The sequence below is a fragment of the Pinus tabuliformis genome, chromosome J (assembly GCF_031772625.1).
Source record: "Pinus tabuliformis cultivar Carrire ecotype Pingquan chromosome J, CPIR1, whole genome shotgun sequence".
Taxonomy (NCBI): Eukaryota; Viridiplantae; Streptophyta; class Pinopsida; order Pinales; family Pinaceae; genus Pinus; species Pinus tabuliformis.
In genome coordinates this window covers 376,715,783-376,735,660 of record NC_142295.1, presented here as the reverse complement: position 1 = coordinate 376,735,660, position 19,878 = coordinate 376,715,783, and positions in this window count along the sequence as shown.

The following is a 19,878-nucleotide window of genomic DNA, read 5'->3' as shown; positions in this document are numbered from 1 at the left end:
CAAATTGGCAATATGATCTGATTGATACTGCAAAAACTATTACAAGAAAATATTAGGTAGTTTACAAACGATCCTGATAAATTTGATGATTTCTTTCAATCGGCCTCAAATTATGTAGAGGTTGAAAAAAAAACAATAGCATGGCTCATCCCCAAGGAATTAGTGCAGTTTCATCAATACAAGGTTAAAAGGATTTCCCATTTGCCCAGTGAAATTCTGAATCTAAATCACTAAAACACGGAACAAGACACAAGAACGAGCACATCTTAGAGTCAATATGTAGTTCATGTAACTGAAACATCGACAACTAGCAAATCAAAGGTAGAGAAGGTAACAACAGAAGAACGTATGGATGTGATTTGGGATCGGTTTCTTAAAGATTCTAGCACTAAGAAACTACAAACTCCATCGTAGACATAGATTGCTCGGAGTCCTGTAATCACTGAGAAGACCTTGTTTAGAAATCATCCCAGTTTTTCCCACCTCTAAGGTGGTTCTCAATGTTGAGGAGATTCCTCCTCTAGAAATATTTTACAGTTCCAAACACAGAGCAGTAGTCAAAAGGCAGAGAAAGAGGAGAAGGACTGAAGAAAGGTAGGCTTTGGTCCCTGCAAATACCTCCTTTCAAGTACTGTGGAAAGATGCCCAAGTGACCCATGTTGAAGATCTTGGGAGACTATCACAATATGTAGGAGCCTATGCTAGTGCAAAAATTGACAAATCCACAGAAGTGCAACAACTCCTAAGGGAGAAAGATGATAGAATAAGGGACCTTGAACAAAATTTAGAAAATGAAAAGCAAGGAATCTTCCAGCAATGGCAAGCTCAATTTTCACAATTGTAAACCAATTTCGATGGGCTAAAGATTCAATATGAATCTTACATGAAGAGATGGGATGCCAATATACAGGAGCTAGAGTGCAAGATTGAGCAACTGAAGGCTAATCCTGAGACGAAATAATTCATGAAAGAAGCAGGGGAGTTGAATAACCTATTTTCTCATCAGCAGGTTCTATTTTGCCAAAAGTTGCTCATTATTGAAGATATATTCTAATCAACTAATGGACTTCTGAATAAATTGTCTGATCTGAGGACATATATCAAGGAAGTTAAAGAGAAAATCTCTAATTTCATTGACTAGTAGAACAACTTTGAGGGACGATTAGAAAATTTGCCCAAAATAGAAGAATATCATAAAGAGATTGTCTTCCAAGAATGGGAGATATGGCTTAAAAATGTGGAGATGACAATCTATACTGCCAGAGACATATCTAGAATTATGATTGAATCAATCAATGATAGGCTATTGCAGGAAAATTTAATCTCAGAGTGCCCAGAAGATACGTTGCCCGATGTTAAAATATTGACAAAATCTTGGCAAGAATCATCAAAGAAGAAGGCTGAGCAGATAAAATATCTATCAAAGATTGACTTGGAATGCCATTGGCATTTCCTAGTCAAACCACATGAGCAATGGTTGATTCTGAGGTGTCTTCTAAATACAACTAGTTAGGTGCTGCTAGCACTCAGCAATGCGTTATTCACTGCATGGATGTGCATTAGGCCTGAACATCCACCTGAATTGAAGCCGATGATAGATATATGCAAACTTCAAAAGCGATTGGCAGAGAAGTCTTCATCAAAGTCTTGATCAAATTGTTGTAACAGGATTGTACTATTAGTTTGTATTTTTATTTTAAGTGTGGTTTGTTTGTACCAACACAACATTTTATGGACTTTTCTATATTTGAGTTTTGATTTTAAACTTTAAATCCCCTTCATTGTTATGAAGAAAGGGGGTTTTGAAATTTTGTGAGAAGTATTTTGGCTTTTACTATTGTAGTTGTAAACAAGTCTTAATAGAAAGAAGAACCATGCCGATTTTACTTATGATCAGAGTGAATGTGTATCAGGTATTATTATCTTTACGTTGATGCTATGTTTTTGAGTTGATGTATTGTTTTGATTGAAGTTTGTTTTAACTCAAGTTTGTCATATATGCTATTTCATGTGATTAGATCAGTATCACCATTGATGTGTTTTAATCAAAATCTATTAAGTATACAGAAGAACAATGATATCATAAAGGTGTAGTTGATTATTCGATGTTTTTGTTATATGTTAGCACTTGAAACCCCCCAATCTCTGACTTGTGATAGAGCACTTCCTCCGATATCCTTATCCCGCTGATATTCTTGAAGCCGTGCGTTGCGATATGTGATAATATCTAACCTCATATTTGTTCCAATCTCTGATATCCGAACCTAATATGGTGTATTAATGTTGATTAATAAGAATTTCATATCAGCCTTGATATTAGGACTTTTGAATGAAACCTCTTATATCAAATCGATGATCGATGATTCACTTGCAAACCCGGTATAATTATAAGATTGTATTTAATCTAAGATAGAATCCGTTTATCGGAACTTTCGTTATGTTCCATCATCTAAAATGGCCGATAATATGGATACGATATTGATATTAAAATGAGTTTAATTTTAATTTGGTGCCCACCATATCGTAGCTTTATTATAGCACAAGTTTGCAAATTGTGGCATGTTGCGATTATCTCCGATATCAAAACCTTCGATATTATGGACCCGGTACAGTTATTAAAATGATTTAATTATGTTATTGCATTTGTTCCACATCAGAGGTACCCATATCGCAAATGTTTTGTGTTGTCTCATTTTGAATGTTGTGATGAGTAAACCTTCGATTCCACTACTAGTTCTAGATTGAAGGACTGCATTATGTTGATTATGTTTGCATATGTGGTACATCCTTGTGGGGATGAGTTATATATATATATGCATGTGTGTAAAATCTGAAGGCAAAGATGTGTGTAATGACTCCTAAAGGTAAACATAGAATGTTTGATGCATAAGAGGCATAACAAATCGCACGCTATAGCAAACCGCATGATAACAAAGATTAATAACTTATTAAGGAAGAGAGAGAACTCATTACATGTCATGTCGAGCCATGAGAGGTTGGATCAAACTTGAAAGATAGTGGATTCTGAGACCCTTTTATTGATATGAAGATTACATGGAAGACCCGCTAGATAGTAGGGTATTTATCTGCTTGCATTCCTTTTGTTTTCCAAGTTACAAGTTGTTGTGTTGCATGGCAGACATTGGATTAATGTCAAGGGGAATTTTCCCTTAGGATCAGACGAGCCTCCAACTTTGCCTAAATGACCTTCAACCTAGCCTTCTCAGCAGGTTGGATACCTATTATTGGCGTCTTAGGATGGTTGTCGAGGCACCAAAATGTTTCGTCAAGCGCCATGGAGCTGCTTGTAGGCTTGACATAGGGTCTAGCAGGCGAGGTAGGAACCTATTGGGAGTCCACACCAAACCCGTGGTACGTAAGTGATGCAGGAGCGCCTATGCCACCTTGGGTAGGATTCCCTCCTAGTGGCAAGGGAAGACTCACCAACCAGGAATCCATTGGAGAACGTATCACGCAAGCTTAGGAGGGATAACGTCGTAGATCATCCTAAGTAACCAAAGGTATAATCATCAAACCATGAAGCATGTATGGGAGTCTACGAGACCCCTAAGATAGAGACATGGTTGGAAAGACTCAGTCGAAGAAGCCTCTGTAACAACAGAGCTTATAACCGGAGAGGTTCTAGAGCTCTTTGTCTAAGACACTACGCGATACAGAGTCGAGGTCCCTTGGTCGAGTCATGATAAGGATCAGAGAGAAGACCTTGTTGTAGTTCATAGGAGTGAGGCTATGAACTTAATGAAATTTTGGGATAACCTTATCCTTTGGATGGTCAAAACCCTAGTCAAGGGAAGCTTCTCATTGGTGGAACCAGATTTCCCCTCATGTGATTGGTCAGAATGACGTGGCAGAAAAGCCATAAAGCACCTGTAGTCTATTCATGGGAGGAACCTTTTGATAATAGAGTTATATCAAAGTTATGAAATTGGAGGAATTATTTTAGAAATCTTTGATACTAAAACTCTAATACATATAACATTGGTTATTTACAATAATAAGCAAATATCTAAACTCTGAAACACATAGGTGATATCCCTTTTAAAAGTTTTACGTGTATTCTAATAAGCACTATCGGAGGATCCCACATGGTATATTATACTCCGCTTTAGCAAATCATAGATTCCCTATCGACGCTTTTGTTATGTGACATGATTCAAAATCTCCACTCTCCGATATGCGATAAATGGTTGTACTGTGATATTGTGATATGCTAATCTCGCAGTTTCTTCGATATCGGAGGGCAGAGGTCATCGCATATCAGAACAGATGCCTTTAAGGATGAAAAGATATTTGCGAGTAAGTGAGAGCATTTTTTTTTTGTCAATCGTTTTGAAAGTACTTGATTTGAATTAGAGTTGTAAAACCATGCTCACATAAATCACTGAAATGCGAACTTGTAAAATGTGTCCATTTTTTTTTCTCTAAGCACAAGTGAACATTATATTTTTTTCAAAAAGGGGGAAATTTTTGGAATTTTAACTAAGTTTTGTAGCAACTATTCTTAAAATAAAGTAACTATTTTAAAATTGAATCAAAAGTATGGTTACTGAAATGAAATCGGAAGGGGCTAGTTCAACATAAAAGGGTTAAAGTCACACGGTAATACAAGTGTTGGAGTCGGGGGCTATTTGTTTCATTTATTCTAATTAATGAATAATAAAAAAGAAGCTTTAAAAATAATATTAAGTCAAAAAAAAAAAAAAAGGACGACAGGATAAGAAAAAGTGAAATAACATATGATCCAAAAGGCCGTTCCAAATACATAGGGGTCCACATTACCATTTTGATAACAATAAATTCAAGTTGGGGGTGTTGTATTTTTTACCACAACAGTTTGGAAAGTTTGTTCAGAGTAGGTTTCCAGTCCTTTTGTTGTTTGGAAAAACCGTTACGAACTTTTGTGGTAAGTCACTCCTTGGAGAGCTGAAAAGAGATTTGGTGGTAAGTGAGAACAGATATTTTAGTTTCTATTTCCCTGTCAAGCGTTTTTGAAAGTATTTTATTTGAAGCAGAGCTACAAAAGTATGTTCATATCAATCAGCGAAATGTGAACTTGTAAAGTTTGTCTTCTTTTTTTTTCTAAAGACGAATGCACACAATATTTTTTTTTTGTAGAAAGGGGAAAATTTATGGAATTTTAACTGAATTTCATAGCAACTATTGTGAAATTGAATGCAAAGTATGCTAACTTAGAGGGAATCAAAACGGGGTAGACGCATCAATCAGACTGCAAGTGGTTGTAAAGAATTTGATGCTAGTATGGATTCCTCTTGTTGCCTATGCTTGATGTAAGCATTGCCTTGCATGAGGGAGTAGCAGTTGAAGGAAAATGTGTTGAGATGTGAAGATCAATGAACATTCAAACTCTGGAGATAGCAGTGAATTTTAAGCCTTGACGATCTATGTTGCCAATGTCCATTGTTTCCTTTGATAATGTCATTCCTTGTGATTTATGTATTGTCAAACCCCATGCCATTCAAAGGGGAATTTACCTACGAGACCCTCGCATTATTGGGGGAATTGGAACATAAGATGGGTTGAAGGGATCCCATGGTAGCCCTTTTTATTGGAAGAAGTCAACAACAACAAAGGATGGTAATTGATGGGGTTTTGATCCAGCTACATAGAAAATGGAAATTAATTTTCCAAGTACTACGTTTATAAGACATACTTCAACCCACAAGTTACATGTGAGGAAAACTTGTTGTTCATTGCAAATAAGAACTTTTTCATCCAATTGTTCATCTTCTTCATGTGCACGAGTAGGATGGTGGTTCCTTTTCTCTACGTAGCATCGTGCAATTGGAATATTCAAATTTTTGAACATTTGTTTGTTATGCAATTCGACAGCTAGGTTGGTTAGATATAGGTGGATTGCATTGTCAAATTCCTACTACTCATCCTTTGACAAAAAGGAATTTGTCCTTGACATGAGAAGGTTCCATTCTTCGACTGTTGGTGTTGCATTTCTAATATTCGTGATCCATTGTCAGAATACAATTTGAAGAGGGCTCGTCCCTTGTTGATGAAAGATGGTACATAGTGTGACGACTGTGTCAAAGGTGCACCAAAGGGCATTGCCGCGTGATGTGCCGACATACATGGGGATGTCCTTCATAGGAGATAGTTTCCCAAGATCACCAACAAGTATGATAGGCCGATTTCTGAAAGGCACATTCTAATATGAAGGAAATACCTCCCTTAAGTGATTGTCTATGTGTGAAAGAAGTTTAGGGCCAATAAAGCTCATTTCATCGATTAAAATGTATTTGACGTGACAAATCTTTTCTTGGAGATGCAGAAGTGGTTGACCCTCAAGAGGATGCATTGACACTAAAGGAATGCGAAGGGCATAATGGACTTTATGTTAAACGCCGCAACACCTGTTGTAGTGAGTAGAAGAAATGCACTTGAATTGGGAATAGATTCAGCAAGAAATGTATCTTTTGGGAAATCAATTAAATGAGACTTCCCTGTGCCAATAGTACCTTGGATGAGCATTCTAAGTGGAGGAATGGAGGAAGTGGTTCTAAAGTGGGTGAGGACAATGGTGAAATAAACTTGTTGGGTGGGCGATAGTGAGATGAGCAAGTGGGGAACTAAATACGGGCTAGAATGGATTTGAGTGGATGAGCGACTAAAGTCTATGAAACGTATGGTTGTCTCTTACAAAGAGAGAGGGATGGTAGTATGGACCCAATTGTGGTTAGAGTCAAAGTCATGATGTCCAAGCATGTCAATGTCATCAATTTCCATGTTGTTTCCAGGGTGTAGCTGAGAAAGGAATTGAGATTCATCGATGTCTATGGATTCAGGCGGGTTCGGCATATTATTAGTGGAGGTGTCATTAGAGCAAGTAGAAAGGGTGGTTTCAGGGGCTTGATGAGCATGCCATGGAACTTACGCATATATTTTGTGTTCCCGATGCGAAATTAATTTTTCATCAGTGGATCCTATGTCTAATGGGAGTGTGTGGAAAGGGAAGTATAGAAGTAGTTCACTCCAAGAGAAAGAAGCATAGGATGCATCAGTAGGAGAAGGGATCAAGGAATAGAAAGGGAGGACATGAAAAATCTTGCAAGGATTTATTTGTTTCCATTGGTTATGTTTTTGGCGAGCAGAGAAGGACCAGGAACGTGTAGCTTCAAGAAGAGTTAGTGTTTCAAGCGAAGCAGGTCTATTCATGTATGCTACAATGAAGGGTGGTGTTGGGAAGGGGGAACCTAGTCCATGAGAAAAACCTCAAAAAACAATTCAAGTAACATTGAGGGAAACAAATGACCAGCTACAAAGTGAAAGGGGCAGTTTTTGTAGAATGTGACATGTTTCCTATGGGACGATATCCCTATCGGTAATTGTTTCTGTTAAAAAAATTTGAACAACATTAACAACAGGTGTTACGAGGTGGACAACCTAGGAGACACGTGACAACATTTGCTGATAACTTTTTGATTTTGTTTCTGGTTTCGATGCATATTTCGTGATGTAGCGGAGAACAACATGTCGAGACAAAACTGGTTGGCAATTGATGTTTGCTCTCCATATGTATAACATGTTAAATTTGTGTGCATTTAACCTGTCATCATTACGAGTGGGGACATATTTCTTTCGTCTATTGTAATCAATGATCAAAGAGGAGGTGGGATTCAAATCCCTATTGAACTCCATAGCGGCAAACAAGAGTAGGACCTTTTTTTGCGAAAACCTGAAGAGAGGTGGGACTTTGTACATCATTGAACGCAATTAAGAAGAATCACGTAGTCCTGAAGGTGAGAGGATGCAAATATCAATGGAGATGGGAGGATTCATGGGCCATCCTCTCTAGAGATGTGTACATAAGGTCCATGGTGTTCAGGAGGGCGAGGATTCCAAGTAGAAATTTGTTCATCGAAAAAGGACCTGGCTTTATCCATCGCGACTTGGTCATCCCAATCGAGGTTGTCCATATCAGGTGAATTTCGAGTCAAAGGAAACCATGTATGTGTGTGGAGCCCCTATGTTTCCACTCATACATGCAAAGATGAAAAAAAAAATGTGAGGCGACTGTACATCCAGGAAAAGAAATAAAAAGGAGAAGGATGGTCAAGGAAAAACCTACACCATAAGTCCTTTGCATGTAAACCTTTTTGCAAGACCTCTTCTAGGAAGATTGTGAATCGATAATGAATGTATTGCACTACAAGATGTGGATTGTTAATTATATTCTTGAATTTCCATCGAGACATCTCGAATGAATCTGAGGGGGGCTTCCAGGCATGACCATGTGCATGTCATCCCATTTGGTGTCATCTGCACTTAGGGTGAAGAAGAAAGTAGGGCTACCCATTTGTATGATCATATTAGTGAGTTAACCTCTGCGTTTGTTCCAAAATAAGCTTGTCCCTCTAAGGCCTGATCTGAAGCGCATAATATGTTCAAGAAGCATGGAATTAGGCATGTCATGGAGGTGTGCACAAAGGTCTGCAACAGTCATTGGAAAGGCCTCTTCAAGGTTTCTCTTCACGAAAATAGCAGTAGCTTCTTGACTACGATGCTGCAACATAAGATTGTACAGGTAATAATGGAATCTTGGATGTTGGGAAAAACGGTTATCATAGTAGCGTATGAGGTGAAAAATATATTCTTGCATTTCAAATTTTATAAGACGTGGTTGAGCAATTGTGGCAGTCCCTATGGGGAAGAGTGTGGGGAATGCCATAGAGAAGAGGCCTTATGTGGTATATTCATTGATAGCGAAGGGGGAAATAGAGGGCCAGGAAAGTGAAGTAGTGGAATTAGGATGGGGACACAGTAGGTAGTTGTGTATTTCTTCAAGCTTAGTATGGGAATCGGGGAGTGTTGATACAAAAGAGGATGGTTGGAGGTTTTTTGGAGTGGGGTGTGCAGGAATGTTATCATCGAAAGTAGGGAATTCAAATTGTGATTCAAGAGAGGAGGGGGAGATGCAACGGATGAGAGAAGACATATCAGTAGGGTGAGTTGGCAAGGCAGGTATTGCAGCTTGGCCCAATTGGAAATCCTTGTAGTAGGGATCATGGGCTAGTTTATACTCTAAAGATGTAAGAACATGTGTCCCGCAAACAATGAAATAATATGATTTGTTGTCAAATCCATGCCTAGTAACAACGACGATGACCAATTCAGAAACCAAGTGTGGTAAAATGTTGGCGATGGCAGTGATTTCTTGTAGGAAACAAATAGTATGACCAATGTATTTACACTATCCACCTCGTGCATGGGTGACTTGCAAAATTGGGCTGACACGTGATATGAGCATTTCTTCTATTTGTGTTAGAGTAGTAAGAACAAACAGTTGGTCGCTAGGGTCCATGTTGTTCGCAAGGGAGAAGCGATGGGTGGATTTTGTAGTTGCACACCAAGAGCAACATAGGTTACCATGTAAGAATTGTTTTTTCATATTTGGGTATGATTCTTTGCATATGGAGCAAATATGCAAGGGAGACGGATCATTTATCCTTTCACGAAATCAGTGGTGTGCATGGTTAAGGGAAGGGTTGACCAAAATATGGGGATGGGAGCGTGAAGGAGGATGAGTTGATGGTGGGGTGTGTGATGTATATGGCAAAGAAGTGGCAATGAATGGAGGAAGTTGAAGGGTAGGTACAGTCGGAGCGGGGAATGTTGAAGGAGATGGGTTTGCAAGTGAAGCTTCGGGATGTTGGGGAAGAGAAACATTAGATGAGGGTATAGCTAGAAAGGTTTGGGTGTTTAAATAAACTTTATATTTGAGCCGTGTTTTTTTGTTGGAGGTGTATTTATTTTATGAATAAAGGAATATCTTCTGAGAATTTATTGATGGGTTTGCAGAAGACGTTGGCATGTCCATCCTGATACAAACATGGGGACACAAGTACAAGTGAATATAGGAGATGATAAAGAGTTTTCTTAAGCGCAAAGGTAGAGTACATAATCCCCAAAAGCAAGAACTTCATTAGTGGGTATATTTTTGAAATAGTGCCTTCTAACTTATAAAGTAGATGTGTCTTTTGACAAAGTAGCTAAAGCTTAGTAGTTGGAGAAATATTTTTATAATAGAGTTTATGTTTCTTTGATATTATGTACTAATGTTGTGCAATTCAAATTTTGTTGTTGGAACTTTTTCAAAGCTATCTTTGGAGTGTAGAATGAGATTAGAATCAATATTATTTCAGTGAAGTATTTTTGTGTTGATCGATAACAATCTATCATTCATTTACCAAGTAGATTTAAGGCAACCAAATGGCAACCCTTTGTAAGAAGCCAATGTTTGTATTTAGATGCACAAAGAACAATATAAAAGGATGTAAATATTCTATTTTGTTTAGAAGGAAGAAGAAAAAAACATATATACTATATGTAAAAGTAAAATATGGAGAATTATGCAAAGGTGGAAGCTGCAACATGTATCATAGGTGTATATACATAAAGAAGAGAAGTACAATGATGAAGTGAACAAAAAGAAGGGGGGCGGCAAGGGACGAAACGACAATGAATGGAAAAGCATATAGAAGTTATTGTTTACACTTCAAGGTGGCATGGGGAAAATAAATCGACTTTAAAAGACACTGAACAATTGAAGCAGTAGACATTTTTTCAATTTCCTGGAGGAGAATGAAACATGCAGAGCTATAGGTGATTTCCTCTAAATTGATTAGTACAAACTTCAAACGGTCCACACCATTGAAGATATATGTTTTCACAGACAGTGTGAAGAGGAAAGGATGGCATGAAACCCTTGCATGAAGCTCGTGGATAGCACCAAGATCACTGGAGAGTATGAACAAGTCTTTTGCTTGGACACCCATGAGTTCAGTTGCAGCATTATCAAATACAATGACATTTTCTAGTACGCTTGTGTGGTCATACATTTCAAATTTCAGCACATACCGATAGTCACATTCTAGGAAGGCCCCACCACATTTTGTGCAGTTCCACATTCCATTTGAGTGGTTGACAACTTTTTTCATGCACTGCATGCCATCAAATGAGAGAGGGCATGCAAGGAAGTAGAAATATTGCATGTCAATAGAGGTGATGGTTCCACGAACAGAGAACCATGTTGGTTTTCTAGCGAGATGCGAGTCTGTGAGGTCGACAATTGTACGTTGTGGGTGGCCCTGAGAATTTTCTACTTAACGATGGTGAAGAGGCCAAGCAGTCTCTTTGATGAAACCATGATTGGAGTTGTTTAGTCTCTAGAATGGTGGGATCTAGCACGAGGCTAGTGGTCGAGATAGTCCCAATAGCTTCCATTAAATTCGGCTATGCGACCCTTTTGATTGCAAGCACGGTCGAAGAACCAGAAGAGGCAAGTTCAACAAGTTGCTTGCCCAAGGTGTGGCAATGCTACCCCCATAGGGTGATGTCGATACTATAGCCAAACATGTCTTCCAAGTTGAGAGTTTTCCTAGGTGTTTCAGAGACATCTCTTCGATGAATGGTGGAAGTTGGAGAAGTGGACCTGACAATGCCAATGATGTTGACAATTGAGTTGAGGTTTTTAAATCTAATTTCATCTATATATTTAAAACGGAAACAGTGGAAAGGAATTGTCAGAACATCATCTAAGGAAGGTTCAATAGTGGAAGTTGTAGAGAGGGATACTCCCCATTTCCTATCCAGATGGTTGTAATTTGTGTTTTTTGGTTTCACAATGCCATTTGAAACCATGTAAAGCTTCCCAATTTGGATAAGGTCATGTAAGGAATCTACCATATCATCGAAGGCAGAGAGATGGATTGTATCATTGGAAGAATCAATGAGGTCAAATCCCAAGACCATTCTGGAGCCTCGAGCATTGTTGTAGGAACGAACGGATGTTTTTCCAATCACCCTACCCTAGATCAACCATTGTTTATGATAAGGGATTAGAGCCATGAATGGAATGGCAGAAAGCATAGTGAAGGACAATTGAGTTGATGATGACGCAAAATCATGTGTCGACGCAGTAGTAGACGAGGTGGGGGTGTGTGACGTTGAAGAGACTGGTTGGTATGTCAACATTTATACAATTTGAAGAAGTTCGGGGTCCCAAATCAAAGTTGCATGACATTCGAGAACTTCCAGTTCAATAATTTGCAAAGTCCTAAAAAGAAGGAAAGAAAGAGAAAAGCAACGCGACATTAGTCGGAGTGGGAGTGGCGGAGAGAGGGAAGGAACAGAAAAACATCAAGAATATGGTGAAGAGTGAACATATGCATAGTTTTGCAAAAAAGTGCAACTGGCTTCTTTGAGAATGATAATTGAGCCCAACTGGAGGGAACCAAAGACGACATGGCCATTGTAAGCAGACAGAAGCAAAGTTTTGTGTTGAGAGGTATCATCAAAGAGGCAAATGTGATAGCATTTGTAAAATTTCTTTGTGGAAGCAATAAGGTCGATTTCAACAATTTGGATCGATGGTTGGATCGTTGTAGAACCAACGAGCAAGAAAGTGATGGCATTCGTTGTCAAGGCAACTTCCATGATGACAAGGAAAGGAGGTGTCTCGAAAGGTGAAAGCCAAAAAAATGTTGTCAACATTGGAAGAGAAACATAAATAAAGCAACAAGTGCATTCATTCAGAGGATTGGCATACTTGGTGCCACATGAAAGAAGAAAGATTTACAATTTAGATTGTTTCCAATAGTAAAAGGTAAGGGGAAAGGAAAATTGAAATGTTTAATAATTGAAAGTTGGTTGTCTATATATGGAATTTCAAAAACTCTACAGGCGGGTGTGTTGTACATCGTGACAATGCACATAGTATTCTAAGGTATATATGCAATATGAAAACATTAATACTTGTCATTTGAGTGCAGAAGACGATATGGTTAGCAGGTTCTTGATTCTCACTTGTTTTTATCAAAATTCCGGGGTATTTATCCGGTTGAAGGCAGCAGCATTACATGTAGCAACAAGAGCAACAAGAAGAGACCAACAATAGCACTGCAACAAAAACATAAAATGCAACTTGAAATATCAGTAGAATAGTGCGACGTGAAGAGGCTAAATAGAGCACATGTCCATTTACCAGCTAAGCAGAGGGAGCAATAAATCAGAGTTAGGACACATGGAAGAGGTTGTGGGGTTACAAAAGACAGAGACAATGACAGAGATGCTCGTCTGAGCGAGAGTATAGTGAGAATAAATGCACATGGGCGGGCCATTAATTAGATTATTGAATAAAAGAGTCCTCAACATTAAGATGTGTGGATAAGTTTCAAACCTTAATCAAAGGAAAATGTGACATATTGATTAAATATACATGGGAGTTTTGGGATTTTGAAACTTTGACATGAGAAGAATCATTTTTGAAATATTACAAGTCAAAATTCTGATCCATCATATCAATGTGGCTTGTTTGAATAAACACATATAATAAAGTGTCCAAGGCATAAAACATATCAATTTCATGCAAGTGAGAATAAAGCGAAAATAAATGCACATGGTCGGTCCATTAATTAGATTAATGAATAGAGTACTTGTTGAGACCAAGATGTGTGTGGAGGTTTTAAGTTGCAACCGTTAAAAAAATGTGGCATATTGATTAAATATATATCGGAGTTTTCGAGCATTGAAACCTTGACACCAGAAGAAATATTTTGGAAATATGTGGCAAAAAATGTTGATCAATCATATTAATTTTCCTCTGTAAAAGGGTGTAAAACATACGATCTATTTGCATTATGATACAGGTGTTGTAAACATATCAATTTCGTGTGAGCGAGAATAAAGTGAAAATAAACACACATGGTCTGTCCATTAATTAGATTAATGAATAGAGTACCTGCCAAGACCAAGATGTGTGTAGAGGTTTTAAGTTGAAACTGTTAAAAAAATGTGGCATATTGATTAAATATATATCGGAGTTTTTGGGCATTGAAACCTTGACACTAGAAGAAATATTTTGGAAATATGTGGAAAAAAAGGTTGATCAATCATATTAATTTGCCTCTGTAAAAGGGCGTAAAACATACGATTTGTTTGCATTATGATGCAGGTGTTGTCCTTGATGAAAACTCACTCACCAGTCAGTTCAGATTTGATAAAGGGAAACTCACATTGTAACAAGTCAATTCAAAGGTAACAGGGAAATGGTACAAAAGAACAGGAAGTTGGAACAAAGTTCTACTGATCAGAATCAAGAAGTTGAAGGAAAAGGATGTTGTAAGGTAGTTTAAGCTGTATACGCAGAGTCACCTTGTCAAAGAAGCGTATACACGCACTTTCACAAGAGGAAAAGCGTGTATGGGTTGGAAAATCAAGGAAATTCAATATTAAAGAATACCAAGGGTCAATACCATGGTATTAGCCCACAATATTGAGTGGAGTAACGACTATTTGATCCCATCCAAGAATACCACAAGTTATAAGTGTTTTTTGGTCTGAGGTATTAAGAAAGGCCAAAAACTATATAAGGAGGAGAAGATCGAAGGGTCAAGTGTGCAAGTGAAAGGGTTTCTTAGGAATACTTCTATTTGAAGTACATTTCATGTTGCAAGGGCTATGATTATGATATAATCTGAAATATTGTGTGCACCTTGAATTCAATGTTGGATCAGGATCACGAGACCTGAGATGACTTATCATTGAATGATATGATATTGGTTGGGCTAGATTTGAATGCTTACATATGTTTTATTCTTCAAATTTCATGATCTGGGTATGTCTCAATTCTGGAATAGCAGTGAAGTTGTAAGTCAATATTTGCATATATATACGCTTGTGCGCCTTGGGGAAGATGCGTATACACGTTGGTTAGAAGCTTCCAAGTAGCGTAAACAAAAGAAAATCATGTTATTTAGAAATGATTGATCTATCTAATCAATGTTGTTGGTTTACTGTTGTTTGTCAATGATGTCTTCTTAGATCTAAAAGTAGAACTGAATGCATAAGGAGATTGAATCTGATTGATTGATTGATTAAGTGAGAAAGGTGATATTTGCTGTTGACTGTCTAGATCTCTATAATTTGATAGTATATGTTCATAATATTACTGTTTGGTACAAATTTGATTTAGAAGTTTTTATGATTCATAAGTTTTGGAGATTATTTCGTGGATTTGCGATTTTGTAGCAACTATTCTCGAATGATATGGCCCCTACCGTAGGTCTTGGATTATTTCTTCTACTATTTTTGAAACCAATACTTTCAACCTCACCATGGTGTAACCAGAAATTGATGAAAATAAGAAATTGTTAGGCTCCAAGGCTTCCTCTTTGGTCATCAATCTGGGCAAGTTGCCTAATTTAGACATATTAAACTAGCATAAGCAGATTGGTGAGGTTGTAGCCAGAATGTTGTTGGATTAAACTACCAATAACATAAAGTTGTAGGCTATGCTCAAAAATATTTTTGAATAGTTGTATATTGCATGTTTCGCCTTAAAAACTAATGCTAATAGGATTAAGTAACTTGAAGATATAATAATCAAACAATCAGGACAACCTAAAGGCAACAATTATTTTAAGAAATTGTTAGAAGAAAAGGACAAGGAAATAAAAAGCCTTAAGGTGATATCAAATATTCCTTACTATGATGCAAGCATCATGTTAGCTGCATTCGAGAGAAAAGAAGAGCTCGAAAACCAGTTACAAACAATGCAAAATTCCCTTAAATTGAAGGATAGAGAGCTTAAGGGGCAGGAATATCAAATTAAAAGTTTAAAAGAAGAGGTTGAAGATTACGAAAAGAGGTATCTTAGTAAGATTGAAGAATATAAAGAAGATATAGATAAATCTTTGATTGCACCAGAGACTTCAAATATAAAGGGTCTGAAGTTCTTTAAACTCAAGTATTCACAATTAGAACAATGGGTGAGTGAATTAGGAATGGAAAAGGAACTAGTCAAATGGAAATGGGACTGAAAAGTACAAATAAAGAATGAAATAATTGAACATATACAAAAAAAATTAAAAGATAAACAAAACAAAATCACGTCTCTGCAAGAAATTATTAAGATAATATCAGTTTGTAGACAAGTCCTAATCCAAGCCAAAGAATAAATATGGAGGGAGATTAATCAAAATATTTCAACAATCCGCTCTTATGTCATGATTTTGTTAGACTGTGAAAAAGTAATGATGAAAAATGATAACTTAAATGCTAAAAATCTCACCCCTTTGCTCGAAGAAAGGTTAAAAGACGTTAATTAGCTCATTGACTTTATTAACACTCTCGAATATGAGACACTTGCAGATATGAACTTACCAAATAGAGAAGATTGATTCTATTATCCTTTTATGATAAAGGAGAAACAAAAATGCCTCTTATAGATGAAGGATGAGTTTCAAAAGGACAAGGAGGTTATTGATAATTTCAGAGTTGAATGGAATTACTTAGGACGTTTTGGTGTATCATCTTTTTAGGGGAATGAAAACTGGTTAATATCGGAAGAAGAGTTTCTAGAAAAATTGAAGACCACCCAACAGGATCTCATACGCCTTTCCATTGTCAATGAAGAGTCCATTTCTCCATACTTTGTGATAAATTCTTTATATAGGGATTTTAATATATCCGTTCTATTGGATAAATTGATATAGAACCTTCCCATGACCCATTATCAACTTAAATCTTAGTTAATGGTGACAATCACCAAATACAAGAAGATATCGTGGTTTTTGCTAGCAGATAGGGACAAAATTTCTAAAGTTAAGAAACATTTAAATTGAGACGTCATCTTAGACCAAGCCAAATCTACTACACAAGTAATTCCTCCAATGTAGTCAGTGGCTAACAAACTCAAGGAATGGGAGGAAGCAGTTTTTGATGTTACTCAATTTCCTAAACCCAAAATGTGAGGAGCTCAAATTGCATCGCCAGCTACCACATCAAAAAATCCCAAGGCGACCAAGTTATCTGTCAAAATGAAAAAGTGTTCATAAAGGATTTCTTGTAATTAGTTATTTAAATTAAAAAGTTTATTTATTTTAAAAGAGAGTTACTTTTCCAATAGTTATTTTAACCTTTTATAAATCGCCCTTTTTCTCATAATGAGGGGTCAATTTTGGATGAATTACAAGACATATTTTTTAAAGAGCTATTTTTTGAAAAAAAATGTAGCAAGAAAGGCTCAATTTGACTTTAGCCTTAGTCAAATTGAAAAAATTGAATTTCCACATTAGCATGACAACTTGGAGCCAGTTAACTTGTGTGACATGGCTCTTGTCACTCAGTTAGCTAAGTAAGTTTGATTTAGAGGGCTTGGAGTTCAGTTATGCATGTGTGATTGCTAAATTTCAGTAATCCAGTTCAGTTATTTTTAGTTGTATTCAGTTAAATGACCTCTAACTATTGTTGGATTCAGTTGAAGGTTAGTTGAGTAGTGGGAAGACAATCTAACTCACAGATTTGTTAGTTAATTAATCATCAGCCCAAAATATCTAATGCATGCAAGGAATTCAAGTTCCTCAACTGAAGTGGAGATGACAAGGCAGTAGGCTTGGTGAGAAAATAATTGGCTAAGTGTTGGCCAGAGTTTGTCATTGAGCGAAGACAATAATTACTCTATTGAAAGTTGAGCTGAAATCTGGAGCTAGCAATTCCAATAGTTTTTCTATTCATCTAATTAATGCAAAGAGGCTTGAGGGGTTTTTCCCAGTTGGGTTCCCCTAGAAATCACTTTGTATTTATGGTTTTTCTTATTGCATTTCTATGAATGTTGTTCTAACTTGTGGTTTACATTCCACAAATCAATATAGTAGAATTGTGTCTCATGTTTACATGTTTAAATCTTGAGGGGTTGCAATTTCTATCAAATTTATACATGGTATTAGAGACTTGAAATCACATTAGAACCAATATTTCAAAATTATCTCTCAATAATTTCAAAGTAGTAACTTCAGTGCAACACTTTTTCTTTAGGATCGTAAGAATGAATTTTAACGGACTGAGATTGGAGCATGCCATGGAGGGTAGCTCGAATTTCATAGACTGGAATGATTGAATGGAAGTAGTGCTCAATGAAAATGGTGTGTTAGAATATATTAAAATTGACATTGCAAAACCCTGACAGTCTAATGCACAACAATTAGCCTAACGGAAGAAGGATGTTGCAAAGGCAAGAAGAATTATTCTAGAAGGTGTGAGAGACCATGTGGTCTCAAATATCAATGGAAAAGAGACACCACTTTCTATGTGGAAGACATTGACTGAGTTATTCCAAAATAGCAATGACCATAGAAAATTGGCCTTGAAAGACAAACTTAGAAACATTAGAATGCAGAAGAATGACATCATTCCGCAATATCTCTCCAGGTTTACACAAGTTTGAGATGAGATTAGAGGGGTTGGGATGAATGTAGAAGAAGATGACCTAGTGAGCCTAGCTCTTTGAGGCCTTCCAAAATCATGGCACAGTTACCAGGACTCTGTGAATGGAAAGGAAAAACTACCGATTTGGGAAAGGTTGTGGTTTGATTTTGTTCAAGAAGAGTTCAGGAGAAATAACCGGGATGGAACTTCATCCAAAGCAGAAGATGAAGATAATTTTTCCTTGGTTCAAAAGGGGAAGAAGGGAAGAAGACCCAAAGAAAACCTCACTCCAACCAAAATAATGGCAAGAAGAAAGATTTGAGCAAGAAAAAATGCTTCCACTGCCAAAAATACAGGCACTATGAAACTAAATGTCTGCACAAATTGTCTACCAAGAAGCCTTCAGCAGGAGCATGAGGTGAAGCACTAGATTCAAAATTCGAATTAGGCTTCACACTAATAGCATGCATAACCAGCATTGTTATGGGGAGTGTGTGGTACCTTGATTCCAGTGCCTCATTCCATATGACAGGGTGCAAGGAGTTTTTTAGTAGCCTGGACGAGAAGGATCTCCATATGCATATCTGAATGGGGCATGATGGGAGGTATAGTGCTACAAGAATTAGTATTTCCATCTTTGAGAGGGAGAAGGCCTCTCCTCTTTGCCTCAAATATGTTATGTATGTACCTGGGTTGAAGAAGAACCTCATATTTATAGCATTATTGGAGGATAGAAAGCCTTTCTGAGACACATAGCCACTGGGAAAGTGAATCAGATCGAGGTTCAAGTGAAGAACCTATACAAACTTGATGTGGGAAATTGCACTACATTGAGCAATAAGGCTAAAAAAGTGAAGATCCGAGATGTTGGCAAACTCTGGCACATGAGATTGGGTCATCTACACCATGGTTCCTTACAAATCATGCATAAAATCGCCACCAACCTTCCTCGAGGCTCCCTTAATGAACAAGATGTCTGTAAGAATTGCACATTAAGGAAATATGTCAAATTCACATTCCATGGCCAAGATAGCAAAGCAGATGCAATCTTTGAGTGAGTCCACTCTGATGTTTGTGGACCTATATAGCGGCTACAACCACCCTCCAAAATTTTGCCTCAGCTTCGTTTTGGAGCCTCCCTACCAAATTTTCACAGTAGCTTGTCTTGCTTCGTTAAGTTCACAAGCTTCAGTGTTTCTCTTGCACAAAGGCAACATGTCGATCACAGCTCGATGCATTCCCCTCACGAGCCGATCACCTAGAATTGGTCCAACTATAGGCTGAGAAGCTCCCCCAAGAAATTGTGTAATTCTGGAGGGAAACCAGCCTTCCTTCCAGAAATTGCACAATCCTAACTAGCAGCCTACTGGGCTCCACAATTGCATAATTCTGGCAATCAACTCTCATAGTGAAAATTGTGCAATGCCCAGAATTTGAACAATTTTGGGAAGCAATCAGCTACTCTACCTAGAAATTGCGCAAATCTCCTAGGCAGCCAGCCCATCTCCCAGCCAGAAATGTGCATTTTCTCCCAGCAATCGAACAACCTCTTGCATGTGCAACTAAGTTGACTGGTTCCCTCTGGGACCAAGCAAAACAGACTTACATGCATGGGTTGCTTCT